General features: G+C 45.9%; 1 long non-coding RNA gene across 1 annotated transcript in view; it reads left to right on the top strand.

Annotated features, from left to right (window-relative positions):
• LOC132597425 (uncharacterized) overlaps nucleotides 1-17703 on the top strand; it is a 45885-nt gene extending 28182 nt beyond the window's left edge. The window contains exons 3-4 of the long non-coding RNA XR_009564191.1: nucleotides 13329-13436; nucleotides 16981-17703. This is a non-coding gene — a long non-coding RNA (uncharacterized lncRNA). The remainder of the gene's footprint in view (nucleotides 1-13328; nucleotides 13437-16980) is intronic.
• The last annotated feature ends 342 nt before the right edge of the window (nucleotides 17704-18045 follow it).

Here is an 18045-nt window from a genome sequence, read left to right as displayed (position 1 = left end):
CTTTCTGAACAAGCTCCATCCCATCCAGAATCCTGGAAATGGTGCCAACTCTACCTCCAAGGACAGCTTCCTTCATCCTTCCAACTCAGGGAGACTGCCCTCTCATATCCCTTTTTTCCCTCTAGATACCCAAGCCTGACTTAGGGGTTCTTCTAGAAACTCCCATCTTCCTCACTGACCAGCTATGTTTGACTACCCAAGTCCAGTATGTGTCACTGCCCACATCTCTCCTGTCCCTCTGTCTTAATCTGCTCAGGCTATTCTAACAACATATCACAGACTGGGTGGCTTAAACAACAGAAATATATTTCTCACCATCCTGGAGTTTGTAAGTTTGAGATCAGGGGGAAGAGGGGGTGAGAAAACTCCCTGGGGTCTCTTTTCTAAGGGCACTAATCCCATTCATGAGGGCTCCATCCTCATGACCTAATCACCTCCCAAAGGCCCCACCTCCTAATAGCATTGCACTGGGCATTAAGTTTCAACATATGAATTCGGGGGGACACAAAGTTTGAGACCATAGCACCCTCCCTTTCTGCTATCCTTCCTCACTTCTCGGGGATGTGTGTAATTCCCATGGGCACCTTCTGCCTCTCCCAACTTGCTGCAGGATTCACTCTGGTGCTGAGTTATCTCCAAATGCTGCAACTCTGGTCAGGTCATGTGCTTGATTGTACTCTAGCTGACTAGGTCAGGCTGGGAGTGGTGTCCCCAGCATTCCCTTCCTTGTGGTTGCAGGCTAGTGTTCTTCACTGACTCCCTGAAAATCTGTGTGATCAGATAAGGTAATGAAGAGACTTGGAAGTAACAGAAAGTTCCAGCTTGCCCTCCCTCTCCTCTGTTGCTGCTGATCACCAGACGCTTCACGGCAAACCCACGTAGGAGCCACAGAGAGACAGTGGCATTGCATCTTCCTCTGTGGGCTCCTCTTCGAGGTCCCACTTTGGAATTGCCTGCAAGCTCCAACGTGTCTACCCATGCACACCCTCCAGCAACCCCAGACTGTGTAAGGTCTCATTCCCTGTTCCATAACTTGCATAGTGGGTTTGCATTCCTGACTCATTCTTGGCTAACACAGGTCATTCTCCTAACCACATGACAGCCAGACCAGAATACTTGAGGTTCCCTGAAGCACTTGTGCTTATAAGTATGCTTTCCTAGCTAACTGGAATTCTCAACCCCACCCCCTTGTAACTGACTAACTCTTGCTTACCTCCAAAACCCATCTTGAGAGCCATTGTCTCCTTGATATTTCCTCTGGGAGAAAATACTGTTGACCAAGAAGAGAATATCAATATGGCCCGTTGGTTGCAAGCAACAGAAATTGAATCCAACGTACTTAAAACAAACCAAAACTATTGGAAGACCATTTGGCAGATCATAGTCATGGAAAAGCTGGGCAGCCAGGACTTGGGAAGCCTGGGGTGGTCAGTAGAAGCCACATAAGCCAGCTCTTTGGGACATTCTACAGGACGGCTCAGCTCTAATGGTTCCCCACTGTGTGTCAGCTCAAGATGCAAACTTCTGAGAGGGAATCTGACTGGCTCTCTTGGGTCCTGTGTTCACCCCGTAATTAGGAGGATCAGTGTGTCTGCCCCTGTGGAGGGGACAGGGTACTTCCCCTGCCCAAGGAAGGGTGGAAGAGATCATCAAATGTTTACCATAAAGAGAATGGCTTTGGAGGAGCTTCCTGAATTGATATTCCAACTCTGCCACATCTACCCCAAGAGAGCTTAGGTGAGCCCTTTTGCATTTCTGAGTTTCCTTTTCTGTTTAATACGTGTGCAATGCCTGCCATGCGGAGTTAATGAGAGAAGCAGAGGACGGCATTACTTCTGCTTCTTGTGGTGGCCAGTGTGGTGCTCCATGGGCTGCAGCACAAGCTTGCCTTCCCAGGGATGACTAATTAAGACAGCACTGCAGATGGGACTTCCCAGGTGGCCCAGTGGTAAAGAATCAGCCTTCCAATGCAGGGGACGCGGGTTTGATCCCTGGTCGGGGAACAAAGATCTCACATGCCACAGGGAAATTAAGCCCACACGCGCCACAACTATTGAGCTCTTGCGACACAACTGCAGAGCCCACACAACCTGGAGCCCCTGCACCACAACTAGAGAGAGAAAACCCACACGTCGCAACAACAACAACATCAAAAGATCCCACATGCCTCAACGAAGATCCTGCAGTGCCGCAAATAAGACCCGATGCAGCCAAAAAACAACAATTTTTTTTTAAAGAAAAAAATGACAGCACTGCAGAAAACTCAACCAGTAAAGAGAAGACTTGAGATTCATTTCCATATGCAAGAGAAGAGCTGGGGAAACATGAGAAAATGGGTGGATATGAAAATAATGGTTTTTATGTCAACCATTAATTAATTATAATTTGCTTAGCAATGTTATATGGTGTAAGAGATTTGATTTTATTGTATTGAATGGCTTGTCTCAGAATTATTTAGTAATCTGTTCTCACCACTGCTATGCAATGTCTCTTGTTCCATCGGAGATGTTTTTAGCCACGTGTAACAGAAAACCAGAGCCAATGGGCCTAAACTAAGAGCAAGAACACACTGCTTCTCTGCACACAAAAGCCCAGGGCAGAGAGGCTTCAGGCCCGTGTGACGGGAGCTCTGCCCCACCTCCCTGGGACATCGTGGCCCTGCCTCTCTCCATGGGTTACCTTCCTTCTCCAGATGCTGCCTCATTGGAGCAAAAAATATGGCAGTTCTGTTACCAGAGTCACAGCCTCACATCAACCATCCAGAAGAAACAGGTCTGTGTCACAGAATTTCCAAAACTCCCTGAGCTCTACGCAGGGAACAGGGACCATGTCCAATTGTGAACAGTCACTGTGGTCCCTGGCACAAGATGAAATATTGACCTTGCCAAGAAGCAAGATGATAGTGGAATTAGCTTCCCCAGAATCACATGGATTGATGGTGGAAGGAGGGAGGGATGAATAGATGCTAAGGAAACAAGAAGTAGGTGTTCACAAACACTCGGCTTCTCAGGTGAAATCTTGGAACCAGTAGCCATGACCTCACCTGGGAGCTTGTTAAAATGTACTCCAGACCTGCTGACTCATAATCTGCATTTGACAGGATGCCCAGACAGTGAGAGTGCAGCCCGGCCCTCGAGGGGACAGGAAGGTGCAGAGGTAGACCAGTTGATTGACATGAGAGTAGAAAGTCAGTCTTAACAGTACTAATTTGCAACAGGGGTGAAGGCAAGGTCATCAACCAAGAGAGATGTAAAGAAAAAAGAGTAGGACCCTGGAGGAAAGTAGAATGGCTTAGAAAGCACTGCAGGAGCAGGACAGACAGCTGGCCAGGGCCACAGACGTGGAAGACTCATCTGTACTAAGGACACACGGCAGTGAGGACTGTGATTTTGTCCCCAATCCATGAAGCTGGAGATTTTATCAAGCAGTGCACACCATCTTAATTCCAGAAGTAGAAGCGGGGTTATTGGATGCAAGTTTGGGAAGGTTGCAGAGGAAAGGCAACACAGGCCTTAATTATGCTGGCAAAACCGTGGTTAAAATTATGCATCAATTCTGCAGGGAAAGAACTCACCAAGAACTCACAAACTAGAAGGGCCATTAGACCAAAGGGCTCAGCTATGTCAAGTGAAGATCTTCTAGATCCAAGGAAATGAGAGTGCTAGAACAGCAGGGGTAACACAAGACAGGATGCATTGGATCTCACAGCTCAGAGAGGAAGCAGCTGTAGGCGATGAGGTTCAGCAGTTCAAGGGTATTGTTGGGGTGAATAAAGGTTTTCAGAATTAGGGAAGCCAAGGAACATTGAGGCCTGGGACTGGTCCTCAGCATCAGAGATGCAAAAACATCAGAGGAGACGCACTTTCGGGGATGGGCCTCCATTGACCAAGACTGAATATTTCAGATGCTGGATGCAAAGTGGTGACCATGACAGCCCAGGTCCCTGACTTTGAGCAAGTCACTCAGCTTATGACCGGTAGCCTGGGTGGTACAGGTAGTGACCTGATCTAGGGTTTATCTTTCATGGTGGAAAAGCTGTCCGCTTTTCCATGAGTTCTCACATCATGGGACAATGCCACGAGAATGGCCCATTCAGGGCTCACATTTTGCGCAGGTGTGTGTGTGTGTTTTGTGTGTGTTGTGTGTGTGTGCTAGCACACATACTTAAGCATGTGTGTGTATAAAAGAAAGAGAATGAGTGAGCACGGGTGTGTTATGGGTGGGTAGGGGACGAGGTACTGCCACTGGGATAGGCCATCCCACCTGTCTACAAAGTTTGCTCCTAACTTCGCCTTCTGCATCGAGACGTAATATGGCATACATTAAATCAGGGCTGAACAATATCAGAAGAAAACAAGTCCACTAGTGGAAAACAAGAAAGTGCACTGGTTGGGGGAGATGATGCCAGCCTGGGCATCGGTGCCCCTGGGGCCCACCCGCCTCCCTCCCTTCCCACGGTTTAGCTCTGGGGACCGCAAATCTGTCTTGTGCCTACGCTCATGCCTGTGGGGTTCCAACACTCCCAACCAAATGGGCATGACTTCTACACAAGTTACAAGAACAATAAACTGTCCCCTGCCTTATTTCACCATTGGGTAACATTGTGTCAGCCGTGGATCTGATGTTAAATAGAATCTGATGTTAAATAAGGGAGCTCTCTGTACATTGTTTTGGTTTTGGTTTTGGGTTTTGCTGCTAAATGTTGCTTCTCATTTAATGGTATGCCTTTCCAGAATCATGCTGTGTTATCTATGCCAATTTTGATATAGTATTTGTAAGAGGTTAATATAAATACAATCACCCACACAAAGCTCAATAGAAAATGTTTCAGACTCGTTCTGATTTGAAAACTGTGGTCAGTGTGAAGGTATCCAAGAGAAATAACTGCCCCCAAATTAAACGACAACATGTTGTTTCCTATAATTTTCCTGAATTTTGTGTATTGTAAGAGACAGCTAAGTATTCTTAAAATTAAGTTTATCAAAGAAAAACTTAAACTGCCCATATTCCCATCTTGACACCAATGGTGTTTTCCTTAGGTTTTATACATCAGTTCTTCATGCGTGTAATCACAGTGTGCTTATCGTTTCACTGGAGCTATGAGGGCATTTTCCATGTTTGCCATGTTTTCATGGCCTTTGAAACTACCCTCTTTATTGTTCTCCAATACACTTGGGCTGCCCCCATTGTTGACCTTGCCAGCCAATTGAAATTGTTCCCCTGTCATAGAGAACGCCACAAAGAGTGTCTTCCTGCAGTTATTTTTTTCTTTCAGTTGTTTCCTTGGGATAACTTCCCAGGCACCACATTACTGGGTCAAACACTGTGAATGATTTCCATGGTCTAGATAAGAGGCTTTCAAGCTGCCATGCCAACCGTGGCCCAGCCAAGCGTGAGAATGAGAAATTGGAGGTGAATCAAGTTGCCCACAATGGAGAAGCAGCCAGATGAAATCTGGCAAAGCCACACCCAGACCCCAATGAAACTCCTGAAAGAACACTGGAGTGGACTCTCTCAATAAGTGCAGGTGTGCCCACTAGCAAGTCAAGGTTCTTATTTTGTTTTGTCTTTTTTTAAGAGCATCAAATGGGACTCCTACACCTGATTACAACTGTGTGAGTGAGGATGATGGTGTGTAAGCCCATTGACAGCACTGAATAGGAATCCAGGGAATAGAAAGAAAGTTTGGATTTTACAAGGCACTTTTTTTTTTTTTTTTTTTTTTTTGCGGTACATGGGTCTCTCACTGCTGTGGCCTCTCCCGTTGCGGAGCACAGGCTCCGGATGCGCAGGCTCAGCGGCCATGGCTCACAGGTCCAGCCGCTCCGCGGCATGTGGGATCTTCCCGGACCGGGGAACGAACCCGTGTGCCTGCATCGGCAGGTGCACTCTCAACCACTGTGCCACCAGGGAAGCCCCAAGGCACTTTTGTTTTTTATGTTCAGGTTGTCTTTCTACACTGATGCATCTGAGCCTCCTTTTAAGTTTCCTAGAAATTTCGGTAGCCTGAGCCTTTCCTTGGAACCCCACAGCTGCATACCTGGGCAGCCCCACTCTGCAAGGGGACAGAGATTTCCCCCACCTCATCCTCCTGAGGTCAGCAGCCTAAAAGGAGCTGCTTAGCCAGCGGGCCATGTGTCCCCTAATTCCCAAATATTCTTAAATCCATCCATTTCTCTCCAACTGCACTGCACACCCCAGGTCAGGAAACCATTATTTATCCCCTGGACAACTGGGGCAACATGTCTACTGGTGTTTACATGCTCACGTTGGAGCCAGAGTGACAAATAACAAATAACAGACACAGATCTGATTGTGGCATCTGCCTGCTCTAAATTCTTGATCAGCTATGCAGGGTGATCAGATATAAGGGATGGGGGAACTCTCTCTAAACTTACTTAGCAGGGTTCTTGCTAAAATTGGGCTAGAAAGGTCAAGGACAGAGCAGGGTAAGGCCCAGAGGAGCCTATCTAAAGTTTACTCAAGGAGACAATCTGTCACAGATCAGCCAGAAGTCCCCTGAAGGTTCTGAGAAAGACAGGGCTGCGGGAGGTGGAGGGTCCCTGGCCCCCGGTCACTTGCCGTCCTCTCCGGATCCCATGGTCTCCGGTGTCCACGGGCCTGAGAAGCTATCTGATATTCTGTCCTAGCTCTGAAAGTCAGACCCAGATCCAAGACATTTCAGCAGGAAGTTGTTTCTCCAGACTCCTTCAGCATCAACTCCAGGATGTGAGCGTCTGTTTGGTAAACTGGGTTTTGTTCAGTAAGTGTGTCACGGGGGAGAATTGGTTTCCCAAGGCACGTGGACACCTTCAGGAAGAATTCAGGGGCATTTGGGTGGACCCGCTTGCTCCCCTTTCTCCAAGCTCCTCCCATAGACACAATACCTCTCCTATGAGAAACGTCCCAAGTCCAGGTTCTTCAAGAAAAAAAAAAAAAAAAAAACCGCCTGTTTACCACACTTTGTCCCTTCTCAGGGCATTTAAAATAGCAACTCCCCGTGCCTGCACCTCTTCTGTTGCTATTTTTCTTCTTGACCCTCGTTGCCTTCTATCGCTTTCCATAACATCATTACGACTATGATTTTTAAAGTGTAGCTTGTAAAATTCCCTGGCACATTGTAACATGTTGTGAGGCCAGGCCAGAGTTACTGGGTCCTCCCCTGAAGTTAGATGTGTGATGTCACCTAGGTCCCACTTATAAATGGCAGGAGCAGACAGTGAGTCCATTCTCCTGCTGCTACTACAAGCCAGAGTATAGCCTGAATCCTGTCCTCACTAGAAGACAAAGGGCTGGGTGAGAGTTTGCGTGATGCACAGCGACCTCAACTAGTGGCTGAGCTGGGCTGAAACACAGCCCTCTGCAGGGTCAGAACACCAGCACCAGGCCAGCCGCCCCTTACTGCATCTGGATGACAACCCCGCCTCCACCTGCCTTTCTGCTCACCAACCAGTGGGCTAAAAGCCACTGAACTTCCTTGGGGCTGGGGTGCAGACTGTGAGCCCTGGACTGCCCTTAGTCCCATATGCAAATCCATCCATCCTTCCAGAACCACCCCCTCCATCCATCCTTCCAGAACCACCCCCCCCAGGCCATCTCTTGTGTGACTGGTCCACACAGCATACAAGCTCCCTCTGAATAGCACCCATCCTGCAGGTTGCTTGTTTCCTTGATCCTGTTTTTCAAAGTAACATTAGCTGAGTTCTTCTCATGTCCCAGACTCTAACAAAACATATCAAGTGTACTTTCTTGTTTAATCTTCTCATACCTATGACACAGGCACTAAGGTCCTTACCTTACAGATGGGGAAACAGAGGCCTGGAGAGGAGAGAGATATGCCCCATCCTCTCACTGTTTAGTCAAGATTCAAACCCAAATCAGGACAGGAGGAGGAGAAGGAATCTCGAGAATAGGGGCGGGTGTTATGGGCCAGTGCTCAGCACACAAAGAGAGGGCTATGGGCACACCTGGAGGTGTGAATCTATACAACAAAACAAAAAACAGTGTTAAGAAAGTTAAATAAGACCTAAGTAAATGGAGGGATATCCCATGTTTATGGACTGAAATTTTCAATATTGTAAAGATGTCAATTCTTTTAAAATTGATTTATAAATTCAATGTGATTCCAATCACATTTCCAACATTTGCGCATGTATGAAACTTGACAAGCTGATTCTAAAATTCATGGCAACGGAACAGCCATGAAACTTGAAGGTAGAAAGACTTGTTCTACTGGACCTTGTTCTACTGAGATTTATTATAAAGGCTTGGGAATTAAGCCAGTGTGATATTAGCACAAGGATTAAAAGAAAACAGGCTGATGGAACAGACTAGAAAGCTCAGAATGACATCATACAAGATTGACCCTTGATTTCTGAGGACAGTGGTACTGCAGCTCAGTGGAATCTTTCCAGTGAGTCGTATGGAGGCATTGGGATCAAATGTGAGCCCTGGTCTCTGCCTCACACGGTTGGGGGCGGATGGCTGAGAAGCTCTGTGTAAAAGGTCAAACAATGGAGCTTTACAAAGTAATACGGGCTGCCTTCAAGACCTCTGGTCAGCAGGGCCTTCTTAAACTGGACATAAAAAGCACTGGCCATCAAAGAAAATACTGAACAACCTGGACTGCGTTGAAATTTAGAACTTTTGTTCATCAAAAGAGAGCATTAAATAAACAAAACAGGCAAGACTAAATGATAGTGTTTGAAGATGGTGCTGAGAGGGTAAGGAAGTAATTATCATGAACATCTGAGCAGCCTTCAGGGTGAATAAGGAGATGGTGGTGGGCAGGGAGCCGGGGTGGGGAAGTGGGGGGCTCTCAGAGGCAGGCCACGTGCAGTTTCTTGAACTGGGTGATGTTCATGGGGTTTGGTTTTTCATAATTAATGACCGCATGGCTCATAAGTTTTCTGAACTTTTCTGAACGCGTATCATTTCACAATAGAAATATACAAAAATACATATATAATATCTCGCTGTTTTAAAAATTCCACTAGCATGGATGAAGTGGTTTATTTTTTGAAATAGATGGTAATGGTATGTGAGCTGTATTTTTAAAAGGAGAACGTTCTTCATAGTCTATAAAATTCTTCCCCAAAGTATCCCAATGTCCCCTGCAGGAAGTTCTGGAAGGAAGGTGCTGTCACAGGCACGATCCTCAGAGAAATGCTGAGTGCAGGGCAATTGGGTTGGAGCACCCATGGTGAAACACCTCTTGCCCCATTTACGTCCATCTACCTGGTCTCCACAAGGACTTTGCAGACATGAAGATCAGCTGATGAAATTAATCATGCCCGTTCATGACTGCTCCACCCTGCACTCTGCAAGACTGCAGTGAGACACCTAAGAGTCCTGGAGACGCCACTCAGCAAGAAAGAGTGACCAGGGGACAGCCATCCATGCAGGGGATTCTTCAGCCTTGTGCCTAATTCTTCTGGTCAGCTGGCACACAGTCTGTGGAGGAGGAACAACACAGAACAAAAAGTTCTAGTCCACACTGGAGAAACCCAGTGTTTTCAAGGACACTGTGACCGAGCACAGGCAAGGCATGCCCAGCGGGTGCAGAGCTGGCTGCAAGCTGGGTGCGCCCAGGTCAGCAGGCAGGCAGGGTGTCCCGGATCTCTGCATGGACACAGGCCTTCCAGGTCCTGTTCGAACAGCACAGAGTTTCCTGGGGGCAGCGCCAAACCTGGGATAAAGATCACAGAGCAAAGTACTGAATGAAGAACCCCTCCACACACCCCAAATGATTAACAAGGAGAAAAGCCTTGCTCTGGCCCCAATGTCCAAAAGGACTTTAAGACTAGGAAACTTTCATGGTGTTTTCATCACCTCCAAAGCCCAAAGAAGTAAGCTCAAAGATCAAAGCCAAAATTTACTTGGCTCTGAATTCAAAATTTGCTTAGGAGTTGGACAGGGGATGAGAAATAATTTATATATATATATTTTAGGGGAATTGAACTTTCGTGGGTGTTACTATGACCTGAGATAAGAATGTATTAAGTAGGGAAGCGGCAGTCTGCATTCCCCTCACTATGGAAGGAAATGAAAACATAGTTACTCTTAAAGCATAACTTGAAAAAGACTGACAACTATACCAATTTAAAATAGAAAAAAGAAACAAATATAAATGTTTTAAAAGGCATGCAGGAACAAGTGCTGATAGGGATGTAGAGCACCTGGGACGGGAAAGTAAAATGGCACAGACACTTTGGAAAACAGCTTGGCAGTTTCTTTAAGAAGTTAAACATCAACTTATCATATGACCCAGTAATTTCACTCCTAGGAACCTACCCCAGAGTTATGAAAACGTTCGTCCACACAAAGATTTGTATGTCGACGGTCAGAGCAGCTAAATTCACAATAGCCAAAAGGTAGAAACAACCCAAATGTCCATCAACCGATGAATGGACAAATAAAATCTGATATGTTCACACCATGGAGTATTATGCCATGACTAAAAGGAACAAACTAATGATTCATGCTACAATACAGATGAACCTAAAAACCATCATGCTACATGAAAGAAGCCAGGTGCAAAAGACTACACAGTGTATGATAGCACTAATATGAACTGTCAGATTCCTAGAAACAGAAGGCAGATCCACGGCTGACTAGCGGAGCAGTGGCAGTGAGGTCTGACTGCAAATGGGCCAAGGGATGTTTTGGGAGTGTTGGAGATGTTCCATTATAGGGATGACTGCATAACTCTACAGAATACTAAAATTTATTGAGTCATACACTTAAAGTGGGTGAATTTTATGGTATATAAATTATGCCTCAATCAAGCTATTTTTCTGAGAAAAGAAGTAAAGTATACCAATGAAAATGGAATGGATTATTCAACAAATACTGAGGGGATATTTGTTAAGTAGTTAAGGAAAAGAAAACAACTTACATTTTGACTTGTATTGCACGCACCAAAAGACACCTAGTTTTATATTAGCCAAACCATAAAAGCAATTAGGTGAAAAAAAATGATTAATAGGTAACAAATTTCAATGTGAGAAAAAGCTCACTAGGTAGAAAGGCAATGGAAAAATCCATGAAGGACTAGAAATACTGTATTTGACTGTGGAAAAGGTTTATGCTTTTATGTAGACAAAAATATATCAAATGAAGTTGGGAGACAAATGACAAACCAAAAAGATATTTTTGCTACAAATATGACAGACTTCATTTCTCTAACATTTAAAAATAGGAATCAGTACGAAAAATACTGACCATTCCAAGAAGAAAGTACCCCATCGTCAGCACACCTCCTCCACCCAGCATATCCTGTGCTTCCGGCATAAACATTTGTTCAAAACCAACCTCAGAAGAACATGGAGCTCCTGGTCACTGAGGGCTCTGACCACACCAAAGGCTGGGAGTGGGGACAGCGGGGTGACCTGTGTCACCGAGCTCTGAGTCAGCCATGATGCCCCATGCTCTCCCCGAAGACCCCCCTGGCCCTGGGAATTAAGGGCTCTGTACCACCAACATGCAGGAACCACCTCGTGGTAAGGAGGCACGTACCAAAAAGTGTAAGGTTTCAGGGCTTCCCTGGTGCTGCAGTGGTTGAGAGTCCGCCTGCCGATGCAGGGGACACGGGTTCATGGCCCGGTCCGGGAAGATCCCACATGCCGCCGAGCAGCTGGGCCCGTGAGCCATGGCCACTGAGCCTGCGCGTCCGGAGCCTGTGCTCCGCAATGGGAGAGGCCACAACAGTGAGAGGCCTGCGTACCAAAAAAAAAAAAAAGTGTAATATTTCAAGCCTTATTGGTGTTTTCACTTTAGCTTAAGTTGTATAATATTCTGTCTAAAGACAGAGAAACAGATGGGAGGGACAGATTCAACGTGCTGGGTGTTCATCTGGGATAATACATTTGGGGAAAGAAGCGAGGATTAGAACATGCGGCGGAGGAAGGCAAGGACCCTGGGAAACTAACCGAAGCTGGTATGAAAGTCTTCACCATACTTTCAACTGTGTGCAAGAAAGCTCATGTTTCTTTATTTTCTCCAGACCCACTCAAATCTGGCTGTGAGCTATCATTCCATGGGCGATAAAAAATTCAGTCTCCCTCCCCTCAGCCACTCTCCCTGCCTCCCCCTACACTGGGTGTGCCAAGGTCTCGGGGACTCACAGGCATGGATGTCCCTTCCCAGCATGCACCCAGCCTGGGATGCAGGCCAGCATCACCCTTTGGTGAAGATGGAAGCCATGTCTGCCTGGGCCACCATACCGTTTTCCTCAGAGACTTTGTCACTCTGCAGGGTGCCGTCAGGACCTGGGGCATGGGTCTACACTAAATCATGGCCCCAAAACCCTCCCTGCCCTCTTTCTTCTCCTGGACTCTCCCTCCTCCCATCAGTCCATCCAGCATCAGCTGTTCAATGAGGGAAGGATTTAAAACACATATGCATATACACTGCCCCACTCAACACACACACATGCTCTAAGCCACTAACTCTAAGTAGTGCCCAGTTTCCCCCTTGCAAAAGGTGATAAGGCAACATTAGGACTTGATGTTTTGCTTAGAACAGGGGCAAGGAAAATGGAAAGGGAACAAGTAAAAATCAGTATCTGATGGACGATCCTAGCATTGGCACTGCCTGAACTCCATGGCAGATTTCAATCCCAGAACCCCTATCCCCAAACCTAGGAAGGAAACAGCTGTTATTTGGTTTTCATCCTGCACTTTATAAAAGGAAAAAATGTGTGAGGCTCAGAGGAGAACCAAGGGTTTGATGAGAAAAGCTCCAGTAAGAGCATAGATAGACTCCTTAATGTCCAAGAGGCTTAGTGTTGAGAGAAATGTCCGCTACCTTTGGTGTTTTATCTAATATACAATTTACTTTCCTTAAGGGGTTAACAATCCCTGTAGAGCAATGGTTCTCAAACATGAGCGTGCATCGGGACCCCTTGGGCGGTTCATTAAAACACACTTGCTGCCCACCCCCAGAGTTTCTGACTCAGCAGGTCTGGGACAGAACCTGAGAATTTGGAGACCAGACTTTGAGAACAACTTCTCTAAACAAGCACGACTTTCACAGCTGGTAAGCAACACGTTCTATGTTAAATCAGATGTCTCTAAAATTTGATTGCAAACTCAAACTCTCCTAGACATTTAATTAAAATCACAAGGCGACAGTATCAGTTGCTCTTGAATGTTTTAAACAAACAGCAGGTGAAACATTTCCACACGCATGACGATGATTACAAGTATAATCAGCACATGTAAATATTTACAGCAGTGGCAAATCCGTGGATCTCAATTGGCCTTTTCATGCTCTCTATTCCAATTCTGATTTCCACTTCTATTATTTCTATTCTCACTTCCTCCCAGGGGCACAATTTGACTCTGCCCACTGGAGAGATGGGCTGCAGTTTCAGAGCCTGAAGCTGGCAGAAGCTGCAGTTGCCTCCTGAAATTCAGTGACTCAGGACAAGAGAGGTAAGCGTTGGATGCATCTTCCCAAACAGTCCTCCCTGAGCTGTTCATTACCTGGCTAGACAGGCCCCTTTGTGTAGTTATAGTTAGTGTGCTACAGCAGAAACACCCCTGACCAGTTGGATTGGCATTGAATTGTGTGCCCTGGTCTTTCCTCCTGTATCAGTTTCTTCCCAGCGTCTTAAGCAGCAGGGTGCTGAAGCCAGCTCCTACAGATCCCATGAGCCAGTGGCTGGATTTGCAGCTATCTCATGAGCTGGTTGTTAAATACAGCCATCGTGAAGAATTAGGTTATATAAACTTATAATTAAATTATGTTAAAAACAAAGGTAATGGGACTTCCCTGGTGGCACAGTAGTTAAGCATCCACCTGCCAGTGCAGGGGACATGGGTTTGAGCCCTGATCCGGGAAGATCCCACATGACACGGAGGAACTAAGCCCGTGCGCCACAGCTACTGAGCCTGCGCTCTAGAGCCTGTGAGCCACAACTGCTGAAGCCTGAGTGCCTAGAGCCCGTGCTCCACAACGAGAGAAGCCACTGCAGTGAGAAGCCCACGCACAGCAAGGAAGAGTAGCCCCAGCTCGCTGCAACTAGAGAAAGCCTGCACTCAGCAATGAAGACTCAACACAGCCATTAATTAATTAATTGATTAATTTGAGAAAACCAAAGGTAATAAACACTCAAAACCCACCACTTCTATGTTTTTCTAGTACCTATGCTCCTGAGGACACATGTCTATTGTGTCTGTGTGATAGAGATAGTATACAATAGTAAGCTACTCTCCCCAACTCTGCCTCAGTGATACCATGTTGGTAGCTTGAAATCAGCCACAGAGGAGCTATTTACACGACAGAAATCCACATGCTCTGTAAGTCAGCTGGCACCTCCACCTGCCCAAGAAATTATTAAACATTTATCAGTACAACACTGATCCTACGGTCACAGAAGACTATGACAATAAGTCTACTTTAAAACTCTATGTTCTGAGAGTCTTCTTTACAAAGTATAGACAAGTATCAAGCCTTTTTTTCAAATGCTGGCTCTGGGGGGATCAATTTGTTTCCCTGAAACGTTTCTTCCTCATCAACCATAAAAACCCATGGGGTCCAAAGACTCAGCCCTCCATCCTCCTTCCCGACCTAGCAGGCAGGAAGCCCTGAGATCAGTCCCTTCATATTTAGAAACTTCAGTTCTCTCAGCTGTAAAATTAAGATTGTGACACTTATCTCACAGTGTGTATGTCAAGTCCAAGTGAGAGAAGGAATAAACGAAGTATAGGATGCTATTTTAAGAGATTGTTGTCTATTAAAATCTATCTTCCAACAACGATACAGATATGGAAAAGGAAACTGATTAGAAATGAAATGATGCTGAAGAAGGAGGTGCTACCTAAGTACGAATAACAAAATCATACTTGGGAATACTGAAATCTGATTTATAAAACCAGATAGGAAACACAATGGAGTTAAATCAAATAAGCACCAATTCACCTGGGGGAAAACAGTCTGAAAGCCAATATTCTGTGTAAATACCTGGAAACCTGCCTGGCCAGTGAAGTTCTTGAGATGCAGCAGCTGTGGTAACATTATGGCTGAGATGACCATGGAGGAAAGAAGAGTAAGACTGAAATATGAAGAAGAAAAAGATGAGAGAGAAAGAAAGGAAAGGAAAAAAAGAAAATGCCTCAGTCAGCTCAGGCTGCTATAACAAAGTCTCACAGATGGGCAGCTTAAATAACAGACATCCGTTTCTCACAGTCCTGGAGGCTGGAAGTTCAAGATCAGGGTGCCAACATGGCTGGGTTTTGGTGAGGACCCTCTTCTTGGCTTACAGATGGCTGTCTTCTGGCTGTGTCCTCACATGACAAAGAGAGAGAGCTCTGGTATCTCTTCTTATAAAGGCATTGAACCCATTATAGGGGCTCCACCCTCAGGACCTCATCTAACCCTAATCACCTCCCAAAGGTCCCACCTCCAAATACCATCTCATTGGGGATTAGGGCTTCAACATGTAGATTTGGTGGGGGGACATAAACATTCAGTCCACAACAGAAAGAAAGAAAGAAAGAAAGAAAGAAAGAAAGAAAGAAAGAAAGAAAGAAAGAAAGAAAGAAAGAAAGAAAGAAAGAAAGAAAGAAAGAAAGAAAGGAGAAATAGAAAGGGAAAGAGAAAAAGGAAAATTAAATAAACCTTTTGCAGAAGCCTTCAACTTTTGGTAGAAATAAAACACATGGTTGCAGTAGCACAAGAGAGAGCAGGGTCAATGGAATTACTCTCAGTTAAGTTTCTTGCATTTTGTGTGAAGTGACACACTACTCATCGTATGGAGACTGTCTCCAGGCTGCCCTGTCCAGGTGGAAAAAGGCCTGGACTGAAGTTAAGGATGCATTTTCTAATCAAATTCTAATCTCTGGATCCCCTGTGGGGCTATTGTTTGTTCTTTTTGCTTATTCTTATTAATCGTGTCTCCTCTCACTTCGGGCTAAATTTGATGGTTTACTAGACACTGTATTTGAAAATTACTTCTAGAAATAGTTTGAGACCCACAGGATTTTCATTACTCCCTTGAGGCTCCTGGCTGACTAGCAATCTGGCATTACATAACTGTCTTCAAAAATTGAGACTCTCTAAGCCCCTAGATATCTCGGCCTGAGACTACAGCCTGGTGAAGGCTGTCTTTTGCCTTTCTTTTCTTTTCTTTTTCACTTTCCCTGTGATTCAGTGTTACTCCCAGAGTGCAGACTTTAGAGCTCCAACCTAAGTATAGGAGGTGACCACGGGCATCCTGACACCCCAGCATTGCCCCACCCACACCTCCCTCCAGCATGGCAAATGCACTGCTAAGCTCTTCAACCACCTCAGGGCAAAAGTGACCAGATCCAGGCCCACGTCTCTGAACTGCTGTCTTCTCCTGAACCTCAGTCTTGTTGTTCTTTATTCCTGGTTAGTTCTCTGATGCCCCAGTCAAAAACGTAAAAATTATTTGGCCAGCTTTTCTGCTTGTCTTCAACCCAAGGATTGGCTTGGATGACCAAGTCTAACATGGCCAGAAATTCCCCAAATCAAATCTTACTATTCTGAACATTGGGGAGCTCTTGGTGATGTCGCAGGAACTGACGGAAGCTCAGATGCCAGGTGGTCCCATCAAGGTGCTGTTCTGAGGGTTTTTAGGGACACAGCTATTGCCCTTAACAGTGACCCTTGACTTTTCTCATCCTGAAGATGTCTTCCAGTGTTAACAGACTATAGCGGTTTCTTCTGGTCATCTCTGCAGATGAGAGCAAAGGCCATGTGATTGCCAAGGAGTCGGGAAGAAGGGTTCCCAGTCCATGGGCAATTCTAGGGGCCAGCTGACTGACCTAGATGTTCCTTCATACCCCACAGCCCAGGTAGGAGCGTATCCTCCTGTGAACCCAGCAGACCCACAGCCCACACCTCACCCAGGGCTGCAGCCCATGCCATCTCCTCCAGGGAGCCTCCCCACCCCTGCCCCTGCTGTGCCTGTGTGCTGACAAATATTCTCTCTGAAAACCCTCTCGTTCATAGACACACCCAGAGGCTGAGGACAATACCACCTTCCTGCAGCGAGGATGTCTGTGCTTCCCTGGCCTCAGTTCAGTGTCAAGGATGTTCTGGGGATGAACTGGGAGCTGGGCTGCAGGTATGCACGGGCTACTTGACTTCCCAGGGTGCAATCCTTTGGGGTCCTAACCTGAAGTATGGGCCATGCCATCCCCCACCCACGTTTGCCCGCCCTGTGTAGGCTGACTCAAGAAGTTGCACAGCCCAGCGGCGGAAAAGCAAAGCCCAGCGCTGCGTGCAGCCTCCTGGGTCCCAAGCCTCTTCCAGGGCCTCACAGACTTGTTGGCTTCCTGCTGCCCCCGGCACCGCCTTTTACATTGTGTCAGCTTTTCTGGTTGTCCTTGTAAGACAGGTGGTCAAAAGTACCCGGTCCACCAATATCAGAGGCAAAAGCTATCTTCTTTATGGAAAAGTTTTCAGATCATGTGAAGTGTACACAGTTAAAGTGAAAATTGACCCTTCAAAGTCACAGCTGCTGCCACCAAACCCATTTCTGCAGGTGACGGCTGTTGGCAATTTGACAGACATTGTTTCACAGCCTGTTTGTGCGTGTACATACATAAGTAGGCTTTTATTCATCAACTACACCTACTACTCTGCAACCTGACTTTTTTTCTTGTAATATTAAAACGCAGGGGCATTTCCACATCAGCTGTAAAGCCTTCTTTCAGCTGCACACTGCTCATAATATACACGTTTCATAATTCATTTAACTAGTCCTCTGCTGGGGGCAGCTAATTACTCTGTTTTTTTGCTTTATGAAAGATGAACACTGTATGTACGTTATTGGCAAATGTGCTGGTATTTCTTTTGAAAGTTATTCTAGAAATAAAATTCCTGGATGGACGTGTATATGCATTTCGAATTTTGAAAGATACTTAGCGCCTAAAAGTGGTACCAATTACGTTGCCTTCAGCAGAATATGGAGTTCTATTTCCCCACATCTTCACCATCTCTATTAAACAACATCTTTCAAATTTGGTTAACCTGATGGATTAAACACTAAACAGTCTTGCGCTGGTTTGCTTT

This window comes from Globicephala melas, chromosome 6 (assembly GCF_963455315.2).
Source record: "Globicephala melas chromosome 6, mGloMel1.2, whole genome shotgun sequence".
NCBI classification, from domain to species: domain Eukaryota; kingdom Metazoa; phylum Chordata; class Mammalia; order Artiodactyla; family Delphinidae; genus Globicephala; species Globicephala melas.
This window is presented reverse-complemented; position numbering and strand designations above follow the sequence as displayed.